The sequence below is a fragment of the Pseudorca crassidens genome, chromosome 15 (genome assembly GCF_039906515.1).
Source record: "Pseudorca crassidens isolate mPseCra1 chromosome 15, mPseCra1.hap1, whole genome shotgun sequence".
Classification (NCBI taxonomy): domain Eukaryota; kingdom Metazoa; phylum Chordata; class Mammalia; order Artiodactyla; family Delphinidae; genus Pseudorca; species Pseudorca crassidens.
The window spans coordinates 5026473-5049145 of record NC_090310.1 but is presented as its reverse complement, the minus strand read 5'-3'; the positions used below and the strand labels follow the sequence as shown (position 1 = coordinate 5049145).

The window sequence follows — 22673 nt, the reverse complement described above, 5'->3', positions numbered from 1 at the left end:
GTTCCCCAACCAGGGATCGGACCCATGCCCCCGGCAGTGGAAGTGTGGATTCTTAACCACTGAACCTCCAGGGAAGTCCCTGCACATCTTTATTTCTAAGCTTTGCATTCTACCTGGAAGTTAACTCAGAGAGCTCCCAGTTAGACAGCTGGCCCTACCATGCACAGACCAATTCGTAACAGTTCAGTGCTGTTGGAACCGACTTTTGGCACCGTTTGTGTCTCTCACCCCTGTGGTGTTTCTTCATCTTCCAGGGACAGAGACTATAAAGACCAGACCCAGAACTTGAGTTTCTTCGGTTCTGTCCTCTCACATGACCACTTGGGGATTTGCATTTGGGCTTAAAATTTAAAACCGTGAAATAAAGTGCGAATTGCGAGGTGTGATTTTTTTTATTAAGTGTAACATCCAATTCACATGTGAAATAGTTTACTGATTTTGGATCATACCTTTAAAAATAAAAATGAATTCTTTCCTAAATCGATGGTTTGAAAACCAAGGAACAAATCTAGAAAATGATCATCTTTACATAATTATTACTGAAAACAATTTTGTCTTATAGAGAAGGGGAGTGTTAAAACTCATCTGATCGGCGTCGCATAAACTTGGCCCACCAAGCCGCAGGGGCTGTGGGGAGGGGGTGGGTGGGCCTTTGGGCTGATGACAATGTTTGCATCTAGATTGAGGAGGTGTTTAAACAACATGGTGAATGTACTAAATGCCACTGAATTGTTCACTTTTAAATGGTTAATTTCATGTTATGTGAATTCCATCTTATAAAAAGAGAAAGGAAAAAAAAATCTTCATGGGCCACGTCGAAGATGTGCAACCACCAGGTTAATAACAACCAAGAGGCGGGGAGATGCCTCCTCATTCTTTTTTTTTTAATTAATTAATTTATTTTTATTTATGGCTGTGTTGGGTCTTCGTTTCTGTGCGTGGGCTTCCTCTAGTTGTGGCGAGCGGGGGCCACTCTTCATCGCGGTGTGCGGGCCTCTCACTATCGCGGCCTCTCTTGTTGCAGAGCACAGGCTCCAGACGCGCAGGCTCAGTAGTTGTGGCTCACGGGCCCAGCCGCTCCGCGGCATGTGGGATCTTCCCGGACCGGGGCTCGAACCCGTGTCCCCTGCATTGACGGGCGGACTCTCAACCACTGCGCCACCAGGGAAGCCCCCTCCTCATTCTTTACAGCGGAAGCAAGGAGAGGCTGCAGGTCTGCCCTGATAGGAGGCTGTCGGCCTGGGGATGCTGCAGCCAGACATCCTGTGTGATTGCAGCGGAGCTGTGTGGCTTGCTCTGTTTGGTCCTAAGTTAGAAGTGGGGACAAAGAGTCAGGAAGGGGCAGTTCTTGACGGAGTCCCAGCTGTCTGGGGCCGGTGGCTGCAGAGGTGGTGGTCAGAATTCTATTGTCATCTGTGGTCTGCCCACTGTCGGCTTGTGTGTTGAGTTTCAAAGGAAGGCACGGGCAGTAACACACCTCTTCCCACACAGGGCAGTGAGTGTCACAGAAGGGCAAGGTGGCAAGGGGAGCAGGTCAATTACTGTCAGTGTCTGCGTCCAAGAATTTGGGCTCTGAGCATCAACTCTGGGCGGAGTCCCAGGGCTCTCCACTTAGTTCGGGCAAGTGCTGGCAGGAGGCGTGTATTTGTGGGCTAAGCGGTGGCACAGACATCCAATCCAGGGGACCGTCAGGGACGTGCCCCTCCTCCCATCCCTGCCCACTCCCCTCTGCACCCCTCCCTTGACCTCTCAATGCCTCATTTTCACCCTGAGACCTGCCTGCACTTGGCCCCCACCCTAAGGATCACTATAAGAGAGGCTGGGCTTCCCTCGGGTGGAACATTCCTTCCTGGAGCAGTCCCAAGAGGGTGGGGCTCTGGGTGTGGGGCGAGGGGCACGCCGAGAACACCTGGGACCATTTGCCAGCCATGCCCAATACCTTCCAGTAGGACGGGACCCAGCGCTCTGGGTTTTGTTTCTGTAGAAAGCAAAAACCCTCCATTGTCCCAAACCTGAAAAACAAGCCCAGCCCAGCGCAGCTGAGGGAGCCCAGCGACATTCTTCTACGTAGCCCTTGGCTCAGAGATCAAGGCTCCTAACCTCCATTCTTGAAGAATATTCACGTGAGAGCTTCAGGGGGAAGGCAGGAGCCAGGGACTAACTCGTGCTTTCTCAGAAACTTCTGCACCCAGGAGAACCCCCGTGTGATGCAGGAGAGAAAGCAGGGGAGCCCCAAACGGCGCCAGGCTCGGGATCAGGAAAAGGTGGCCACGGCGCCAGGGTGGCCTGGATCCCCGCCCGGTGGGTGAGAGGGGAGATGCTGGGGGCAAGGCCTGGCCTGTGTGCCCAACATGGCACAGCCGGTGAGAACGTGGGGTGTGTGCTGTGTGCGCGGCCCAGCCTGACCTCGGCGCTCCAGCTCCCGGGTGCCCTGTGGTCCAGGCCCCACCACTTCTTGTCTGGGGACAGCAGCAGCCCCCTCTGCCTCCTCCTTGCTTGCTGGGGTGGCTTCGGTAGTCTTTTCCCCAAATTCACATCCACCTGGAACCTCAGAATATGACCTGACTTGGAAATAGGGTCTTTGTAGATGTCATTGCTTAAGCATCTCCGGCTGAAATCATGCTGGATTTAGGGTGGGCTCTAACTCCCATGACTGGTGTCAGGACACAGAGACACACAGGGAAGCAGTTCACGTGACGACAGAGGCAGGGATTGGGGTGATGCGGCCACAAGCCGAGGAACACCTGGGGCCACCAGAAGCTAGAAGAGGCAGGAAGCGTCCTCCTCTGGAGCCTTCAGATGGAACGTGGCCCCGCTGACACCTTGACTTTGGACTCTGGCCTCCAGAATAAGAGAATACATTTCTGTCGCTTGAAGCCACCGAGGTCGTGTGATTTATTACAGCAACCCCAGGACACTCATGCACATGCCCTCCGACCTCTGCCCCGACCCCACCCCACCCTGGAGGGCTCTCTCGGGTCAGAAGGCATTCCACCCCCTCCCCATAACATCGGGCCCTTGCCTGCCTCTCCCCTCATCCCCTCCCTCCCTGGACTCCACCCCTGAACTCTCATTTCCTTGAAAACTTCCACTTCCGGAAACTTCTGTTCCCAGAAGATCTGCTGAGTTTGTCCCCACCTCCGGACCTTCATGTTTATTGTTCCCTCTTCCCGGAATGCCCTTCCTCTGGGTCAGTGGATCTCCACGGGGCGATTTCGCCTCCCAGGGGACTTTTGGCGATATCTGGAGACATTTCTGATTTTCACAACGTGAGGAGGCTGCTACAGCATCTAGTGGGTAGAGGCCAGGGGTGGGGGGCTGCTCATCACCCCACAGGGCGCAGGACGCCCCCACAGCCAAGAATTACCCTGCCCCCCAAGGGCCTAGGTAGAGAAACCCGGCTCTGGAGCTTTCCATAACTCAGTCCTCCTCTTTCAGGCCTCTGCTCAAACGCCACCTGTCCTTAGAGGCCCTCCAGACCATCCTGTGTGAAGGGGGTGCCTCCTGTCACCCCCTTATCCCATCACATGGTTTCACTCTCTTCATGGTCCCTATCATTGTTTAAAACTATCTTGCCTGTTTATTTTGACGTAAAGTCTGTCTTCCTCCACTAGGGCGCCCTGGCGGATTTGCACAGCCACTGCAGATGGAAATTTTTACTGTCTAGCCATCTCCCCACCAGTCCGCACCCCCAGAATCCCCAGGGAGTCATCAACTGAAGGGTTGTTCTTTTCCATTTAGCTAACAGATACTTTTTCCCTTCTCCCAGGTCTTTGTGTGGAGGTGAGCGCTGCCAGCCTGGACCTGTCTGAACAATCATCACTCCACACAGTTTTTCTAGCACCTTCTAGTCTTGCCAAGGCTGTGAGGGTCAGCCTCACCTCGCATAAAATAAACTGTTCTCCCTGAACACACCTCCCCAGCTGCGTGTTTCCTCCTGGTCTAGACATGCAGCCCTAGAAACAGGAGATGCTGGAACCGAGGTCCCTATACGTCCACTTCGTTCAGAATGAGAACCCCAAAATAACAGAAAGGGTGCTGTTATGAGATAAATTGTGTCCCTCAAATTCATGTGTTGCAGCCTCAAACCCAGGACCTCAGAATGTGACTATAATTAGAGATGGGGCCTCTACAGAGGTGATTAAATTAAGTGAGGTCATATGGGTGGAGCCCCATCCCTTCTGACTCATGTCCTTATAATTTAGAACACAGAGATGCACAGAGGGAAGCCCAGATGAAGACACAGGGAGAAGATGGCTGTCTATAAGCCAAGGAGAGAGGCCTCGGAAGAAACCAACCCTGCCAACACCTTGATCTTGGACTTCTAGCCCCCAGAACTGGGAGAAAATTAATTTTTGTTGTTTAAGCGACCCAGTCTGCAGTTGTGGTGACAGCCCTGGCAAGGTGACACAGGGACCAACCCCTCACTGCTCATGTACTCATAGGCAGGTCTGCCTCCCCTCCCTGAGGCTCACCGCTTCCATCAGTGAGATGAAGAGAATAAGACAGCTACTATACACCTACCTTCTTGAGCTGTTATGAACAGTGAATGAGTCAACATTTCCTGAGCACTAAATACAGGCCAAGCCTTTGCTCATGATTTATTTTGCATTTATCTTGTTTGATCCTCACAGCAACTCTCTGAAATAGGTTCTGTCACACCCATGTTATGGTTCAGGAAACTGAGCTCCAGAGAGATCACATAACTTGCCCAAGTCCACACTGCTGGTGAGTATGATGACTACAATTTGAACCCAGGTTTGCCCAACTCCAAAACCTGGGTACTTAACTATAACGAATACAATGTGCTGGGCACACAGGAGAGCCCAGTAACTGTTAGTTAGAATTCTGTTAGTTAGAATTCTAACTGTTAGTTAGAATTCTCTACAATAGGCTGAGCTACTTAAAGTCTCTGAGAGAGGATGTAACTTTAATCACTTTTAAAGAATTGAAGATCACTGGGGTAACTTAGGGCACCTTCGGTTCAAGTCTATAAACATTAATGAGTACCTATAGTATTTTAGGTGCTTTAGGGAGAGGTACTGCTCTGAGAGCTTATAATTTATTTCTGAAAAAGGCCTGTATTATTCCCCAGAGTTTTTTTGTTTGTTTTTGGATTTGTTTTGTTTTGTTTTGTTTTGCAAGGCAGGAGAGAATACCTGTATTAGTTAGCTACTGCTGCATAACAAATTACTTCAGGACTCAGTGTGGGTGCTTTCTGTGGCTCTGGAATTTTGAGAGGGCAAAGTGGAAATGGCTTGTTTTTTGGGTTTTTTAAAACTATTTTTAATTATGGTAAAATATAAATAACATAAAATTTATCATTTTGACCATTTTAAGTATACAGTTCAGTGGCATTAAGTACATTCACAATGTTGTACAACCATCACCATTATTTCCAGAACTTTTTAACATTCCAAACAGAAACTCTGTGCCCATTAAATAACAATTCCCCATTGTGTTGTCTTTGCTTCTTAATGTTTGGGTTCTAAGATGGAATTCTGGAAGACTGGAAGGCTGGGTACTGGAATCATCTCATTCACTCACATATCTGGCAGTTGATAGGCTGGGGCTGTGGGCTGGAACATGTATACATGGCCTTTTCATGTGACCTGGGCTTCCTCTAAAAATGGTTGCTGGATTCTGAAGGCAAGCACTGAGAGAGGGGGAGAGAGAGAGAGAGAGAGAGAGAGAGAGAGAGAGAAGAAAGAAGAAGGAGGAGGAGGAGGAGGAGGAGGGGGAGGAGGAGGGGGAGGGGGAGGAGGAGGGGGAGGACGAGAAGAAGAAGAAGGAGAAGGAGAAGAAGAAGAAGAAGGAGAAGGAGAAGGAGAAGAAGAAGAAGAAAAAGAAGAAGAAGAAGGAAAAGAAGAAGAAGAAGAAGATGAAAAAGGAGGAGAAGGAGGAGGGGTGGGTAGGAAGCTGTATTCTTTGTATGACCTCATCCCAGAAGTCACATAGCCTCACTCTGGCTGTGCCCCATTGGATGGGGCAGCCACAAAGTCCAGATTCATGAGGAGGGCACACAGACTCCACTTCTCAGGGGGAGGCAAGTCACTCAATTTTTGTAAGAAGAGCATGTAGGATGGATAAATATACTGGTGAGGTCCTCTTCGGAAAACACAATCTGTTGCACTTGAGGAGGCTGAATACATAAGTGCTGAGACATTTCTAAGTATGGACATGACCATGGAGGGATGTGGCTGAGCGTGGAGGAGGTAAGTTCTGGTCTTGACAGGAATATAGGATTTTTCGCGGTGGGGAAAAGATAGTAAAGGCAGTCAACGCAGACTGGAGAAGAGATCAAGGCTTGGCTACTCCTGTTTGTCATGTGTGGCCGGCGCTTTTGGACTTCCGTGGGACTCAGCAAAGTGATGCCTTGTGACCAGCAGAGCCACAAACATCCAGCCCATGTATGTGAGGTTGGAGCAGGAGCAATGAGCCCAACAGAAAGCCAGCATGGAGATAAGTTTAGAATCTACTACAGGTGGTCTCACAAATCAAGGCAGAGGGATTGGATCCTCTGATAAATAATGCTGGGACAACTGGTTGGGTTATTGTGAATGAGAATAAAATTAGACTTCTTAGCTCTCACCTTATGGTATCAAAATAGATTCCAGATGGATCAAAGAATTTAATTAAAAGCCATAAAGGCACAAAACACATTTAGTTGAAAATGTTTATCTGATCCTGGGGAGGGGAAGGTCTTTCTGAACATAAAAAGGAACAAATCATCAATAAAGGAAGCAACTAATAAGGAACATCCTCTGTGGCATTGTTTGTAAAAGGGAAAAGTCAGGAACCCTCAAATCCAAAGGTGGAGAATTGGTTAAATAAGTTATAAGATACATCTGCATGTTTAAATACTATGTGATCATTAAGAATCACGTTCTTAAATAATATTTAAGGATATAGGGTGTGAGATAATAGAAATTACATACTGGTTTCTGCCACTGGTTCCTGGCACAGAGCTCCTAAACCCCTTGTAATTTCTTAAGCGATAAGAATGCTAAGAGCATCTCCTTCTAATATTTGTCTTTGACCCATTCCCTGACCCAGGGCTCCTAAAACCCTAGTCAATTCCTACATGAGAAGAGCACGAGGAGCATCTCTTGTTCTAATGAGGTGACTCTTGATGGGCTCCTGGATGGGGGCCTCCAGAAAGACCACGCCACGATTAGAAGCTTGGAATTTTCAGCCTTATCCCCCATCCTCCAGACAGGGGAGAGGGGCTAGAAATAGAGTTAATAATTTATCATATCGGGGGCTTCCCTGGTGGCACAGTGGTTAAGAATCTGCCTGCGAATGCAGGGGACACAGGCTCGAGCCCTGGTCCGGGTAGATCCCACATGCCGCAGAGCAACTAAGCCCGTGCGCCACAACTACTGAGCCCGCGTGCCACAACTACTGAGCCCACGTGCCACAACTACTGAAGCCCGCGCGCCTAGAGCCCGCGCTCCGCAACAAGAGAAGCCACCTCAATGAGAAGCCCCTGCTCGCCGCAACTAGAGAAAGCCCACGCACAGCAACTAAGACCCAACACAGCCAAAAATAAATTAATTAAATAAATAAATTTTAAAAAATAATTTATCATATCTACATGAGGATGTCTCCATGAAATCCCAATAGGAGGGGGTTCAAAGAGCTTTCAGGCTGGCAAACACATCCACATTGGGAGGGTGACACACCTCAAATCCATGGGGACAGAGCTCCTACACTTGGGACCCTCCCAGACTTCACCCTATGTATCTCTTCATCTGGATGTTCATCTGTATCCTTTATTATATCCTTTAATATACTGGTAAACGTAAGTAAGTGTTTCCCTGAGTGCTGTGAGCCACTCTAGCAAATTAAGTGAACCCAAGGAGGGCGCTGTTGGAACCTAGCACAGGTGATAACTTGGGCTTGCGACTGGCACTGGAGTGGAGGCGGGGGGCATTCTTGTGGGACTGGGCTCTTAACTTGTGGGATCTGACACTGTCTCCCGGTAGACAGCGTTAGAGTTGAGTTAAATTGTAGGACACCCAGCTGGTGTCACAGAGAATTGCGTATTGTGGGGAAAACCTCTTCTCATTTGTTGACCAGAATTGTCACAAGTGAAGTGTTTTCTCTTAGTAAAGGAGACTCACAGGTGAAAGAAACATAGAGAGAAGAGCTGGGGTTTTCCCTACATGGAAAGGAAAAAACTAAGGGAAAATGCTCAGGCTGTATTAAATGAAAAAAGTGGATTGCAAAATATTGTAATTATACCATGCTATCCTTTGCTATAATTTTAGTGACGGCTGAGGTTCTATTGCTTCCTATGTACTCAGCACTGTACTGTTTATATCACTGAAATTTCCCCAATGACCCTGTGAGGTAGGCACAGTTAATATTCCCATTTTACAGGTTAGAAGGCCGCGGTGCAGAGAAATTCATTCCTTTGCCTGAGGTGGCAGTTAAGCAGAGGAGCTGGGCTTGTAACCCAGGCGTACCTGTCTCCAGAGCCCTGGCAAAAAATCACTCAGGGGCCGTGAATTTCCAATTTTGTAAGAAACAAACCCGTCAAAAAATGAATGGAGGGCTTCCCTGGTGGCGCAGTGGTTAAGAATCCGCCTGCCAATGCAGGGGACATGGGTTCGATCCCTGGGCCTGGAAGATCCCACATGCCACGGAGCAACTAAGCCCGTGCGCCACAACTACTGAGCCTGTACTCTAGAGCCCACAGGCCACAACTACTAAGCTTGCGTACCACAACTACTGAAGCCCACACGCCTAGAGCCTGTGCTCTGCAACAAGTGAAGCCATGACAATGAGAAGCCCGTGCACCGCAGAGAAGAGTAACCCCCGCTCGCCGCAACTAGAGAAAGCCCCTGCACAGCAAAAAAGACCCAACGCAGCCAAAAATAAAAAGAAATTAATTAATTAATTTTTTAAAAAAATGAATGGAGCAGAGGGATACTGGAAGGATAAAGGCCCAAATGTTAGCTCTGGTTAAGCATGGGTGGTGAGATGATTTTCCACACTCTCCACAAATTTATGTTGCTTTTAAAGTAAAACAAATTTAGGGAATTCCCTGGTGGTCTAGTGGTTAGGACTCCACACTTTCATTGCCGAGGGCCCATGTTCAGTCCCTGTTGGGGAACCTAAGATCCCCCAAGTTTAGCGGCGCAGCAAAAAAAAAAGATTGAAACAAATCTATAAAACCCATATAAAAGAAGGGGCATACGCTATATATAAGTCCACACCAGCATGTCATAAAAAACTCTCCTCTCTTGGGGTCTCTAAGGAATTTGTAACCACGGGCTCTGGGGGTCCCCATGAAGAGACACACCCATAAATGCCCAGAGCAGCACAGGGCTCCAGAAGATGCCCAGAAAACACTTGACGGTCAATGGCTACAGTGGAAGTTTAATGAAAGCAGTTTCTGAAATGAACTGCCATTGCCCTAAGGGCAGCAGATGCAGCTCTAAGGGACCTGCTGTGACAGGGCAACGCTGCTCTTTATATTTAAGGAGCGCCTCTCAGTGCTGCCCCTCTGACTCACGCCTGGGGACCCCCCTCACAGACCGCGCCACCAGATAGGCCACTAGGTGGCGAGCGTCAGCCCGACTCGACGACTGGTCCAGCCAACACGACGGACTCTGGTTGCCGTGGATACAGCTGGGCGGGGGCGGAGCCAAACTGGAGCCGAGAAGGAAGGGGCTGGTCTCATCTGTCTGCCACCCTCCTGTTACCAATCCCCACCTCATCGCCTCCAATCCTGTCGCCCCACCCGCAGCTCTCAGTTTCCCTGTCTTTAAAAGGCAGAGACTGGGGAGGAGTGAAGAACAAAAGGAAAACTTTTCAGCACTGCTTTTTTTTTTTCTTATTGAAGGTTATGGAACGGTTCAAACATACAGAAAACTATTCGGAGTAAAAACAACTCTCATGCACCCTCCATCCAGAATAAATATATGTTAACGTTTTTGGTTTACGTTTCTGATTTTTAAGAAATCCCCTTTGAAGAGGGAAGAGATATGGGAACATATGTATATGTATAACTGATTCACTTTGTTGTAAAGCAGAAACTAACATACCATTGTAAAGCAATTATACTCCAATAAAGATGTTTAAAAAAAAAAGAAAGAAATCCCCTTTGGATCCCTCCTGAATCTCACTTTCCTCTCCCTGGAGGCAAAATCCCTAACTTGAAGTTGGCCTGTATCCTTCCTGCCCATGCTTTTCTACTTCCACTACCTCAATAGTATCCATAAACAATGGAGAGTATTGTTTTTGTTTTCAAATGTACATTTTCACACCGAACGTAGTCTTCAAACTGCTTTTTCACCCAACATATTGTTGAGATTTATTCTTGATAGATGTTCATTTTAACCGCCTTATAGACGTCCTTTGTTTTAACATACCCATTTTTATTCTGTTTAAATATGGCCATTTCTATTGTTTCCATTTTTTTGCTGTTACAAACAATGCTGCAGTGAACATCCTTGCTCTTTGCTCCCGGTGCCCCATACAAGAGATTCTCTCTGGAATACGTTTAGGAGCACGGGTTCTGGGTTGTGAGAGATGAACAGCCTCCAGTCACCAGGGATTGCTGATTGCTTGGTAAGTGAGTGAGGCAATCTCCACTCCCACCAGCAGGGTGCAAGTTCCCATTTCCCCAAGTCCTCACCAGGACTTAGTGTTGTTACCCTTTCCATTTTTCAGCTTCATGTCTTCCTGCCTACTCCTCAGGGAGGTGAGAGGAGGTGGCTCACTGATAACAGTGGCTGATCTTTGAACTGCATCCCTAGTGGACTTTTAAGAATACGTTTTGCAGCTTCTCCTTTTGCACAGACCTGTGGGGAGTAGGGCAGGCTCCTGCCCTGGGTACCATCGGTTTCTTCTAAGTGACCACAATGCCATCAGAATGAATGCCTTTGACCGCACTCCTTGTCACCTCTGCTTCCTCCCACCCCATCTCCTTCCTCGCTATGCTTTTAACCTGCCCAGTCCCAGCAGAGTCAGCAGAGCAGGGCTGGCTTCCTGGGTGAGTGACACGTGCAGTTGGCAGGACCCCACGCTCAGAGGAGTCCCTTGTTTAGCTTCATGCTCTGCTCTCACTGTCTTGAAATTCTTAATAATTTTCTCTTTGAACTTGTGTTTGTTGAGTGAGGTCCAATGGGACAACGGCACAGGTACATAAACAAGAGAGATACCTGAAATAAGCATGTCCATGGTTGTTTGTCACCCCATTTGCTTAATGACATTCCTGATGCTCCATGGACCCATGATGTGTGGGAGTTCAGGGAGGCTCAAAGCTAGGATAAGGGGTAAGCAAAATGGGGTCCATCCATACCATGGAATGTCATTCAGCCTTAAAAGGGAGAAAATTCTGATACAGGCCGCAACATGGATGAACCTTGAGGACATTAGGCTCAGTGAAATAAGCCAGTAACAAAAGGGCAAATGTTGTATGATTCCACTGACATGAACCTATTCTAGGCTCCTAGAATAGTCACATTCATAGAGACAGAAAGTTTGAAGGAGGTTGCCTGGGGCTGGAGGAAGGGAAGGTGTGGAGTTTTTGTTGAATGGGGACAGAGTTTCAGTTTGGGAAGATGAAAAAGTTCTGGGGACGGATGGTGGTGATGGTTGCAGAACAATATGAATGTACGTAATGCCACTGAACCATACTCTTAATAAATGGCTAAAATGGTAAATTTTATGTTAGGTATGCTTTACCTTAATAAAAATCATCACCACCAGCAAAAATAAAACAACCCACTTACCTTGAAATTAGGTGGGACATGTTTCATGCTGGGGGAAATGCAGGTCCAGATGGCAGCCCTGAGTGTCTGTGGACCTGTGAGCACATCAGTATAACCCCCTTGAAGGAGCCCAGCCCCTTTGCGTGCAGAGCACCGCGGACCGAGATGTTCACCCTGCCCGCCCTCGGTGCAGAGGCGGGAGGCGAACTGCCTGTCTCCCTCCTTGTGAGGCTCTGTACTCACTCCCCCCCTCAAGCTCTATCAACTGCACCACCAACAACAAAGGACAAAACAAAATAAAAGTCGTCCACACCAACACATACATCTTTCTGCCTTCTGTCCAGTCTTTGTTCACCTGCAGGTGTATTTTTACCCAGTTTGAGTCAGCACAGAGACATTTTTGGATTCTGCTTGTTTTACTTTAATGTTGTGGACATTTTCATACATGGCTGCAGTCCTCGTGGTTGTTATTTTTAAGAGCTGGGAAACAACATCCCATCTGGTCAATGTACCATAATTTATTTTGCCCTTCTCCTACTTTTGGACGTGTGGCCTGTTTTTAGTCTCCCACGAATTTAAGGAGTGGCCTGGCCAGCTGAGCACTTTCATGCATCAAGATTTTGTCCTTGAGTCTCATACCAGCATGAGACGATGTGCCCTGGCCGTGTCCCAGAGCGTCTCCAAGAACCCCAGCAGCTAGAGCAGGCGCTCAAAGAACCAAGGTTGGGGAAGGGCCTGAGGCATTAGTGGACCCCAAGAGGACCCCAGAAGGGAGCACACACTATGGGACACAGGTACCTACATGGGCCACATGGATGCTGCCAAACTTTTGCAATTTCAAGTTTGAGGGAGCCCAGGGCCAGCCTCAAGTTCAATAATTTCCCAGAAGGACTCAGAGAACTCTGCAAAGCTACTGTACTCATGGTTATGGTTTATTATAGAGAAAGGACATATATTAAGGTCAGCCAAGGGCAGAGGCTCATGGGGCAGAGTCCAGACAGGTTCTACACACAGAGCCTCTAGCTGCCTCCCTCCAGTGGAGGCATGGACAGAGCTAAATCTCCCAAAGAATGAGGTTATGTATTGATCGGTTGATGAAGACGTGATCAGAGGCTGGTGGGAACCTAACCCCATATTTTCCCCATGAGCAATGGTTCTGTGTTCACTAGTTCAGTGCTGGCGGAGATTTTATAGAATATAATGACCTCGAATAATAGGAATTGACTGTAAGTGAAGTCATGGGTGGGATGAGAATATCACAGAAGACAGCATAGGGTGAAGGGGGACAGCGTCCAGCTTGGTGCAGGAGGAGGCGCCTGAAAAGGAGACTGGGAAGGCAGCTCCAATGAGGCAGAGGAAACTCCACCAAGCCCAGCAGAAAGAACCTTCTGGCATCTCTCCTGCCAAGAGGACAGGTGAGAACAGGGCTGAAATGCCCTGGCTCTAGTGACATGGAGGTCATCATTGGTGACCTCAGTGGCAGGGTGGGAACAGACAGGGGCTCGAGAGAGAATGGGGGATGGGAGGCTGTTAGTTTAGAGACATCTTTTGGGGAGTTTGGCTGTGAAAGGGAGAAGAGAGAAAGCTGGTGTTAATTAAAGGGGGTGAGGGGTCCTGAGAGTGTTCTTTTTTGTGTGCTTTGTTTTGTTTCCAATGAGAGAGGCTAAGGTCTGTTGAAAAGCCGAGATGGGGAGGATCCAGTGGCTGGAGAGATGGGGTGGGGGTGGGGGAAGAGGGAGGGGTCCAGGTCCCATGGGGGGGCGGATGGAGGGAGGGAAGAGGGGCATTGGGCGTTTCTAACTGGAGGCTCCCAGGATCTTTGTGAAGTGGGAGGCCAGGCCACTGGTGAGGGGGTGTTGGGGGGAGGTAAGGGGCAGAGATCCGAGGTTGGAGGAGAGAAGGGGGAGGTTGAAATAGTTATTGCGGAGTGTGGGGGAGTGACAGGACCCCAGAGTCACCGGGGAGTGCCGTGGGCCCTGGGGGACGGCCGTGGAGGATGTACAGCAGAGCCCCTGAGTCCTCTGACTCTCCAGGCCCCCCGCCCCCCTCGCCCTCTCCCCAGCTGCTCAGGGCCAGACCCAGAGAGAGCACCTTGCCTTTGTTCCTGAAATCCCACCCCCCAAATCAGCTGGCACCAATGTAGCAGAGGGTATCTATGCATAGACATCTGAATTTAAAAGATGTCAACATACAAACTACCACCATCTCAGCCCAGGGAACAGAAAGCAACTGTGGGACGTGTTTACAAGATCCAGGGCTCTGGGACGGTGGCTTTAAAAGGGGTTTTGTGGTCACCTCTTTCTGATTTTGAAGGATGGCCCCGTCCCCACAACTGGTGCAGGTGGAGGAGAACCAGAGCCCGTCTCCCCACCGCCCTCACCGCAGGCACCATCTGTGCCTGAGAACAGCTCGCCCCATGTGGCTGGCTCTGTTTCTGGAAACCAGCAAGGGGATGAAGCATCTCTGATGTGGAGCCCACGGGAGACCCACACGTATGAAGCAAGCAGGCCAAGAAAAGGCAGTCCAAAATAGATTCTGTCTTTGGCAGAAAATGCCTTAGTGCCAGAATGGAAAAGATTTGACCAAAATGAGCCATTTTCAAGGCCCTCTGAAGGAACATGCATGTGGAGAACGGCGAGTCCAGAGGTGAGAGCCAGCAGAGGAGGGTTGAGAGGTCTTTTCTGGAGCTTTCTCTACATGTGGGCAGTGCTGCCTTCTGCCTGGGCCACAATGCCGGGCCTGGCCCTCAGGGGGCCTTGAGGAAACCCAGATGCCTCTGGTCAGGGTGACACTGGGGGTTCTGAACATCTCTCCTGGGTTGGTCTTAGTGCTGAGACCAGGCCCAGCTCTCATGGGAAGCCCATCACCCAGGGCTTTCTGCCTAAAAGAGGTCCAAGAGCCACGATCCCAGGAACAGGCTGCCTTTCTCCAAGGGGCCTTAAGCCCAAATGGTGGGTAACTGGGGGATTTCAGAATGGATGTGGGCCCCTGGGGGGTGCAGATGACCAGGCCACAGGAACCATCTCCCAGGATGCACTGAAGGCAGAAACCGTGGGAATCACTTGGAAGGAAGACCTTACTAGAAAAACACAATGATATGTATATCAGGACATTTCTAAGAACAGCAGGAGAAAAACCATGGTGGTTTCCAAGAAAACGGCTTTTTAAACATTAAGCAAATCTGCAGGCAGCAAAGGAAAAAATAGATAAATTGGAAAACCTCAGAATTTAAAACTTGTGTGCATCTAAGGACACTATCAACAGAGTGAAAAAGCAGCCCGTGGAATGGGGGGAAATAGATGCAAAGCTTATATCTGATAAGGGGTTAATATCCAACATATATAAAGAATTCCTACAATTCCACAACACCCCCTCCCCAAACAATATGATTAAAAATGGGCAAAGGGGGACTTCCCCTGGTGGTGCAGTGGATAAGACTCCACGCTCCCAATGCGTGGGGCACAGGTCCAATCCCTGGTCAGGGAACTAGATCCCACATGCATGCTGCAACTAAGAGTTTGCATGCTGCAACTAAGGAGCCCACGAGCCACAGCTAAGGAGCCCACCGGCTGCAACTAAGACGCGGTGCAACCAAATAAATAAATAAATAAATATTTTTAAAAATGGGCAAAGGATTCAAGTTGACATTTCTCCGAAGAAGATATACAAATGGTCAACAGGAAAAGATGCTTAACGTGTCTAATCATTAGGGAAATGGAAATAAAAACCACAATGAGATACCACTTCATACCCATAGGATGTCTACTATAGTAAAAAAAAAAAAAAGACAATGACAAGTGTTGGTTAGTATGTGGGAAAATTAGAACACTAGTGCAGTATTGTTAAGAAATGTAAAATGATGAAGGTGCTGTGGAAAACAGGATGATGGTTCCTCAAAAAACTAAAAGTAGAAGTACCATATGATCCAGCAATTTCACTTCTGCGTATACACCCAAAAGAACTGAAAGCAGGGTCTTGAAGAGAGATTTTCACACCCATGTTCATAGCAGCATTATTCACAATAGCTAACACGTGGACGCAACCCGAGTGTCCATCGACAGATGAATGAATAAGCAAAACGTGGTAATCCAATAGAATATGATTCAGCCTTACAAAGACAGGAAATTCTGACACCTGCTACAACATGGATGGACCTTGAGGGTATTATGCGGAGTAAAAGAAGCCAGTCACAAAAGGACAAATTCTGTATGATTCCACTTAGACGAGGTACCTGGACTCGTCAAATTCACAGAGACAGGAAGTAGAATGGTGGTTGCTGGGGCTTGGGGGAGGGGAGGGAATTAGTGTTTAATACGGATAGTTTCAGATTTACAAGAGTTATGGGGATGGATGGTGGTGATGACTGCACAACAATGTGAATGTACTTCATACAACTGAACTGTACACTTGAAAATGGTTAGGATGCTAAATTTTATGGTATGTGCGTTCTAACACAATAAAGAAAAACGTTTTGCATTGAAATACAAAAACACTATTGAACTAAAAATATAAGATAAAGTAAGTACAAGATTCCCTTTCATCAATTTGCAGGAAATCTGGAAATCTGCCAACCGGGGCACAGTCAGCAGCTTTGGGTCCATCGTCAGCGGGGTCCCCAGGCGTCCGGGAGACGAGACCCCCCTCCACTGACAAGGAGGGAACAAACTGGGGAATCCCACCCTCTTTTCCTCTTTCCAGCATCTGAGTCAATGCTGATTCTGTTCCTTTGCCCCAAAACAAAACCTGAGCTGCATGGCGCAGGATTGGCTTATCCCGCAGGCGTTGGCAGGCGGACCCTGCCCCCGGGCACCGTCTGCACACAGCAGGGACAAGTTAGCACATTTCAGAGCCTCTCCGCTCCCCTCTGCTGCACCCTGCATCCTGGGGCTCAGCCCAGCACTGGTCGTCGTCCTTGGCTCTGGGCTTAAGGAGAAGTTTAAACTTTCTGCTTAAATCATAAGAAATTTGATCTGGCCAAGCACTTTCCCCAGATTTAGCCACTTATCCTGTTTTGTTTGCAAATATCAGGTGCATTCTCTCAAGATAAAAATGGCGAGAGGTCATTACCCGGCAGGGCCCTGTTTGGACTCCAGGCCCGGGGTCTGTGCATGCGCTCAGCTTAGGGTGTGTAATGGTGGGGAATCCCGCAGGAGGCAGCACCCTGCTGCCCGGACACCCGTAGGGCCCCATCCAGGAGCACCCAAAGGTGAGCCTGGGGAATCTCTCTACATTTCTCCAGGAGGAGCCTGGAGGCCGAGTATGTGCTGCCAGAAACTTGGGGGGAGGTGATTTCTGACGTCAAGTCCCTGGAGTGTGGGGACTAATTGGAGAACTGAGGCTGGGGCCAGGCCTGAGCATCTCTGAGGGGCCCTTTCTTGGTGGGCTCAGGACCCTCTTCCAGGCCAGACCCTAGCGATGAGCTGATAGGAAGACCACCTGTGGACCAGCGGGCACAGATGCAACCACTTCCCCGCTCCTCCTCGGTACCACGTGCCCACAGGGCAGTCAACAAACTCGCCTTGAAAGATCCCTCAGCTACGAGATCTGCCCTTAGGACCAGCAAGTTGGTCCCAGCGACAGCATGGCTGGCAGTTAAGAGCCAAATTCTAGTGTTGGTGACCTTGGGCAAATCTTTTCACCTCTCTGAGCCTCAGTGTCCTCATCTGTAAGATGGGGATGTTAAAGTAATATTCCCTCCTAGGGTCGGCTGTGACATTTAAATGAATTAATTTACATACAAAGCACTTAGAACAGTGCCTGGCGCAGAATAAGCTCTATATGATGTTATTATTGTTACATTCTAATGAGTGGAGGCAGACCTCCCCAGAAGTAAACCAATGCCTGAGATAATTTCAAAGACATAATATTTATGAAGAAAACAAAACAGGGAAGGCAGACCTGAATTTGGGAACATAGTAATATGCAAATCAGGACATTCCTAATGACTGTGGGAGGAAAACCATAGTGGTTTCCAATTAAGTGGTCTTTCAAAATTTAAGATTTAATTACCCAAGTAATACACGGGTTACACATAATACCTTCTCCACATGAAAATTTGAAACGTCACACATAAGGCTGACCTGAAGCAGCTCCAGAGAGGGTGTGAGGCTCACCCAGGACCCCACCCTCATCCCTGGCATCTATTTTTATTGATTCCTGCCTGCGTCATCTTGCTCCCAGAGAGATGAGTTAGTTCACGATAGAAAAGAGAAGTTGCCTTGGCCAGTCATAAAGAGATTTATAAGTTCTCTGATCTGTTAATTAGATAAGTTCTTTTGAGTCCATACTGAGACCTGCTCTCTGGGGGGACCATTCCCAGGCAGGACCCCCTCCCCAGCATGGCTATTTCTGGCTTCCTCTGAAAAGAGTCATAATGACAAGGCAGAAGGGCTTTTTCTTACCGTCCTCCGTGGCTGCAAACCTAATACCTCTTTCCAAAGCATTAGCTCAGCGTGGTGGAGGCCAGGTCCAGGGATCCACTTTTCTTGATTAAACGGAGAATGCATTTGCTGACCAGAAGTTCTGGATTCCAGACTTGGTGTTGGACTGGATGCAGTGTCTGTGGGGCCCCGCTGGCAGGGGCGCCAGTGCAAGTCAGCCCTGGGGATGGCTACCAGGAGTGCATGTCCTGTCCCCAGCTCACAGGTGTGAATGGGCCAACACAGGAACGGGCCTGAAACGTGGGGCTTTCCTGTCTTCTTTCTGAGAACGCCTCCCTCATCACCAGACTCCAAACTCTCAGGCTTCATTTTGGTTTCAAGTGTCAGCAGAGGCAGACTGGGGACAAAATAGTCCAGGACAAAGAGACTCACTCTTGCTTGTCACTTCTTAGCCCAGCCATGGCGATGACCAACATTGTCTCCCCAAAGGACACAAAGGCTACTCTGCCCAGCAGCAAAGGTGAGGGCGTCTGCTCTCTTCCCCAAGTGAGGAGGGTCCTGGGGTGTCAGAGCAGCTGGACCTTCAGCACTCAGTCCAATCCTCTTGCTTTCAGGTGAGGAAACTGAGGCTCAGAGGGGGTTGGTTTCCCCAGGGCCGTCACAGGGCTTCCAGACTCCCAGGTTCTGCTGCTGGCATGGAGACGACAGCTCCTCCTGTAGCATCTGGAATGCAAGGGAGTGGATTACCTTGAGAGACAGCACGGGATCACAGTTAAGTGCACAGGCCCTGGGCTCAGTCTGCCCAGCCTCAGCCTCTGCTTGGCTACTTACCAACCCCAGGACACCAGACAGCCATTTAATTCCCATTTAATAGCCATTTCTCCTCAGGGAGTTCATTTGTAAGACGGATATAAAAATAGAAGCTGTTTCATACAATAGAGCCCAGTATCTGACATGTGGCTAAGCGTTCAATAAATTCTGGATAGTACTGTTATTAATTTTGACATCTTTCATTGAGACCTCTTTGTGAATTAGAGAAAATTTATATTCTGGGGAAGGAAATGAGAGCCTTCCTTTGCTATCTGTGGCCAGGTCTGCAAATCTGAAATATCGCTTCAGTTGCCATTAGCATCCAATCATGCCTATAGATAGTATATAAAGAAAAAAGTCTATCTGTGATGACTACTTCTAGATGTACAGACCTCGGCTCCTCTAGAAGAGGATATTTGATATAATTTCCTTAATGACTGTATGCCAAATACATCCTATAAAAACACCAAATCACGTCACACTCACTAGGATGGATAGAGCAGCATTATTTACAATAGCTCGAAGGTAGAAATGACTCAAATGCCCACCCTGGATAAATGGACAAACAAAATATGATATATACATACAATGGAATATTATTTGGCCGCGAAAAGGAATGAAGTACTGACACCTGCTACAACACAGATAAAGCTTGACACAAAAGGACAAATATTCTATAATTCCATGTATATGAAATATTAAGAACAGGCAAGTCCATAGAGAGCAAGTAGATGGGTGGCTGTCAGGGGAGAAGCGGGGAGTGAGGAGCAATGGCTTATTGGTGTGGGGTTTCCTTTCGGGGGCGATGAAAATGTTTTGGAACAAGATAGAGGGGTGGCTGTACAACATTGTGAATGCCTTGGATCCCACTGAATTGTTCACTTTAAAATGGTTAATGTTATGTGAATTTCACCTCAATAAACACACACACACACACACACACACACACACACACACACACACACACTCCTTACCCATCTATGAGGAACTTCCGTGGAGATGGCAGATAAAAGCATGAGGCACTGATTTAGGTTGGGCCACATCTTAAGTTAAAAACAAAAGAAAAAAATAACCCTTAAGGGTCTCTGTATCTTTTTCAGAATCTGGCAGCTTCAACCACAAACCTTTCTTTTGGAAAGGAAATTATGGTAGCTGAATGGGATGTAAATGGGATAAACTTTGTCAGGTAAAAATCCTGGAGAAGGGAAAGGGAGGTGGGAAGACACAAAGGTGATGGATGTTAACTAGACTTACTGTGGTGATCATTTCTCAGTCTATACAAATGGCAGATCATGATGCTGTACACGTGAAACTAATATATGTTAATTACACCTCAGCTGAATAAACAAGACACAAAGGAGTTAGTCTCATCTCTCCTAGTACAGCATCAATTGGTGATTGTAAAATTAAAACATGATATTTTATAAAAGCCAAAAAAATGATAAAAATTAAAACAGAATTTTAAATACTCTTGTAGAGATATCAGGCCCTAGTTTGAGAAACGCTGGCTGGGACGTGAGCTGAGTTAGCGCCTGGCCCCAGACCTTCCAGCCCACCTGTGCCAGTCAGGGCTGCAGGCCAGGCGCCAGGAGTATGGGCTGTGTGTTCCAGGTGCCTCCCATCTCTCACCTCCTTCCACCTCCCGGAGCCCTGTCCCACCCGACTGTATCGAGGCCTCCTTTACAGAATAACTAAGTTATTCTGAGTAACTCAGAACCCTCCGTTCCGACGAGACCACGCATGCCTGTGTGGTGGGGCAGAGGTGCCCAGAGAGGCCTCAAACAAGACACCGCAGACTCCAGTTCTCCAGGTGGCCTGGCCCCGAGTGGCCGTGTGACCCTGAGCACCTCCCTCAGCCTCAGTGCCCCCCGAGGCCCCATCTTTAAGATGAAGCAGTAGATCACCAAGTGAGCCTGGAGATCAGGATGCTCTAAAGTTCCAAGGATTCCTACCGCTTGGAAAAAGTGGCCCCGGGCTCCACTCCCTGCTCCTCCCCAGGCTCCGTGGGGCTCGGTGTGCTCACCTGTAGCATGGGGAGAACGATGCTCACCCCTGGCCCACGCAGCAAAAAGGCATTTGACTATCTTACAAATTCTAAATATCTTTTCCGTGAAATTCCTCAGTATTGTCATAGCAACTCGTCAAATCTAAGCATATTTGAATGTGATCTCCCATAATTTGAAATTTAAATAGTACTGTGGTTCTGTATATTATGTTTAAAAATTAAGTATGGAAACCTTTCTTTGTCTATGAATGTTTGAATGAAAAGAAAGTAATGGAAGGATTGATTAAAAAAAAAAAAAAGTTCTCCACTCTGGTTGATGCGTCGGATGAGCTATGAGTCCTGGGAGGCCCCACCAGCCAGGTAGGTGTCCTGGGGGCTGACAAACATGCTGTCTGAGCAGGAATTTTCAGGGACCGACTGCCAGGCGAGTGTGCTCAAACCTCTAATCGAGGGACCCAAATGGGACATCAAATTAGGTAAACCACCAACAGCTCCTGCTCTGCCCCCCTCCCTCACCTGCTTCCCCAGCCGGATCCCTGGCTATGAAGGGGACCCAATGCTGGAGTCACCCTGGAGGCGGCTCAGGACCCAAAGACAAAAAGCCTGGATTTGGTCCCATCTAGATGACCTTGTTCATGTGGGAGAGCCTTCTGGAATTAAACTCCATCTCACCCCATTCTGAGGCTCCATGCTTTCGACGCCACACAAGGACATGCTCACTGCCCATGTCTTTGCCTGGGAATTTCCCAGAAGTTCTCAGCATAGATGAAAACCTGTTGTGAAGGCGGAAAAGTCCCCAGGCCTAGGGAGCTGGGCTCTGCGACTCTGGGTCCCCATCGCGTGAAGGCATACAGCCCTTGTCCCATCAGGACCAATGGCCAAGTCAGCATGTGGGGTGACAGAGCCATGGGTCCCGATAGGCAGAACCAAAGGCGAGAGACTGTGGCAACCCACAATGTGGCATCTCAGCCAGGAGTGAAAATATACAGCAAAGAGCAGCCTACAAAAGGATGTGCCTCTTTTTTTCTGTGCCGACCCTCGTGGCTGCCCGGCCTCCCATGACTGGGTGCCTTTGTCTGTGGGATCCAGTGGAGATATTGATCTGCCTGGATTGCAATGCCTGGGACAAGGAAGCAGTTAAAAGCTTAGAAAAGGGAAATTCCACTAAACATTGAGATAGCGGCAAAGTAAAGTTAACCTGGATGAACCTTGAGGGCATGATGCTAAGTGAAATAAGCCAGGCACAGAGGGACAGATGCCATATGATCCCACTTACGTGAGGTCCCTGGAGGAGCCCAATTCATAGACAGAAAGCAGAAGGGAGGTAACGGGGGTTGGAGGAGGGGGATGGGAAGTTAGTGCTCAATGGGGGCAGGGCCAGTGTCATCAGATTGCTTAATTTTCAAAAGAACTAGAAATCCTGATTTCTAGGTTAAGTTCATTGGGCGTGAATTCAAAAAGTTAAAAAAATACTTTGTAATCTAACACTACGCAGGCCAAATAAAACCCATTTGTCGGTTAAAAAAAAGAGGCTGTCATCTGTGGCTTCACCCATGAATATGAACTTGAACTGAAGTTAGGGGGCTGTGGATTTCACTTTCATTCATCACAATATTTTGTCTACTCTGAAGGTAGAGCTAGGTGGCCTGCTGTCACGATCGCTCCTGTGGTGTGTACAGGAGGTCCAGTGCCCTTTGCCTGTGTTTTGGGACCTCACGTGGCTGTCACTCTGTGCCTATGGGGACTTGTCTG

At 48.3% G+C, this 22673-nt stretch overlaps 1 protein-coding gene across 2 annotated transcripts in view; it reads right to left on the bottom strand.

Annotated features, from left to right (window-relative positions):
- Positions 1–22673, bottom strand: part of LMTK2 (lemur tyrosine kinase 2) — a 174876-nt gene that overhangs the window by 98436 nt on the left and 53767 nt on the right. For both annotated transcript variants that reach the window (XM_067705467.1, XM_067705468.1), the window contains one exon: positions 18128–18829. The gene's annotated coding sequence lies outside the window, so the exon portion shown is untranslated. The remainder of the gene's footprint in view (positions 1–18127; positions 18830–22673) is intronic.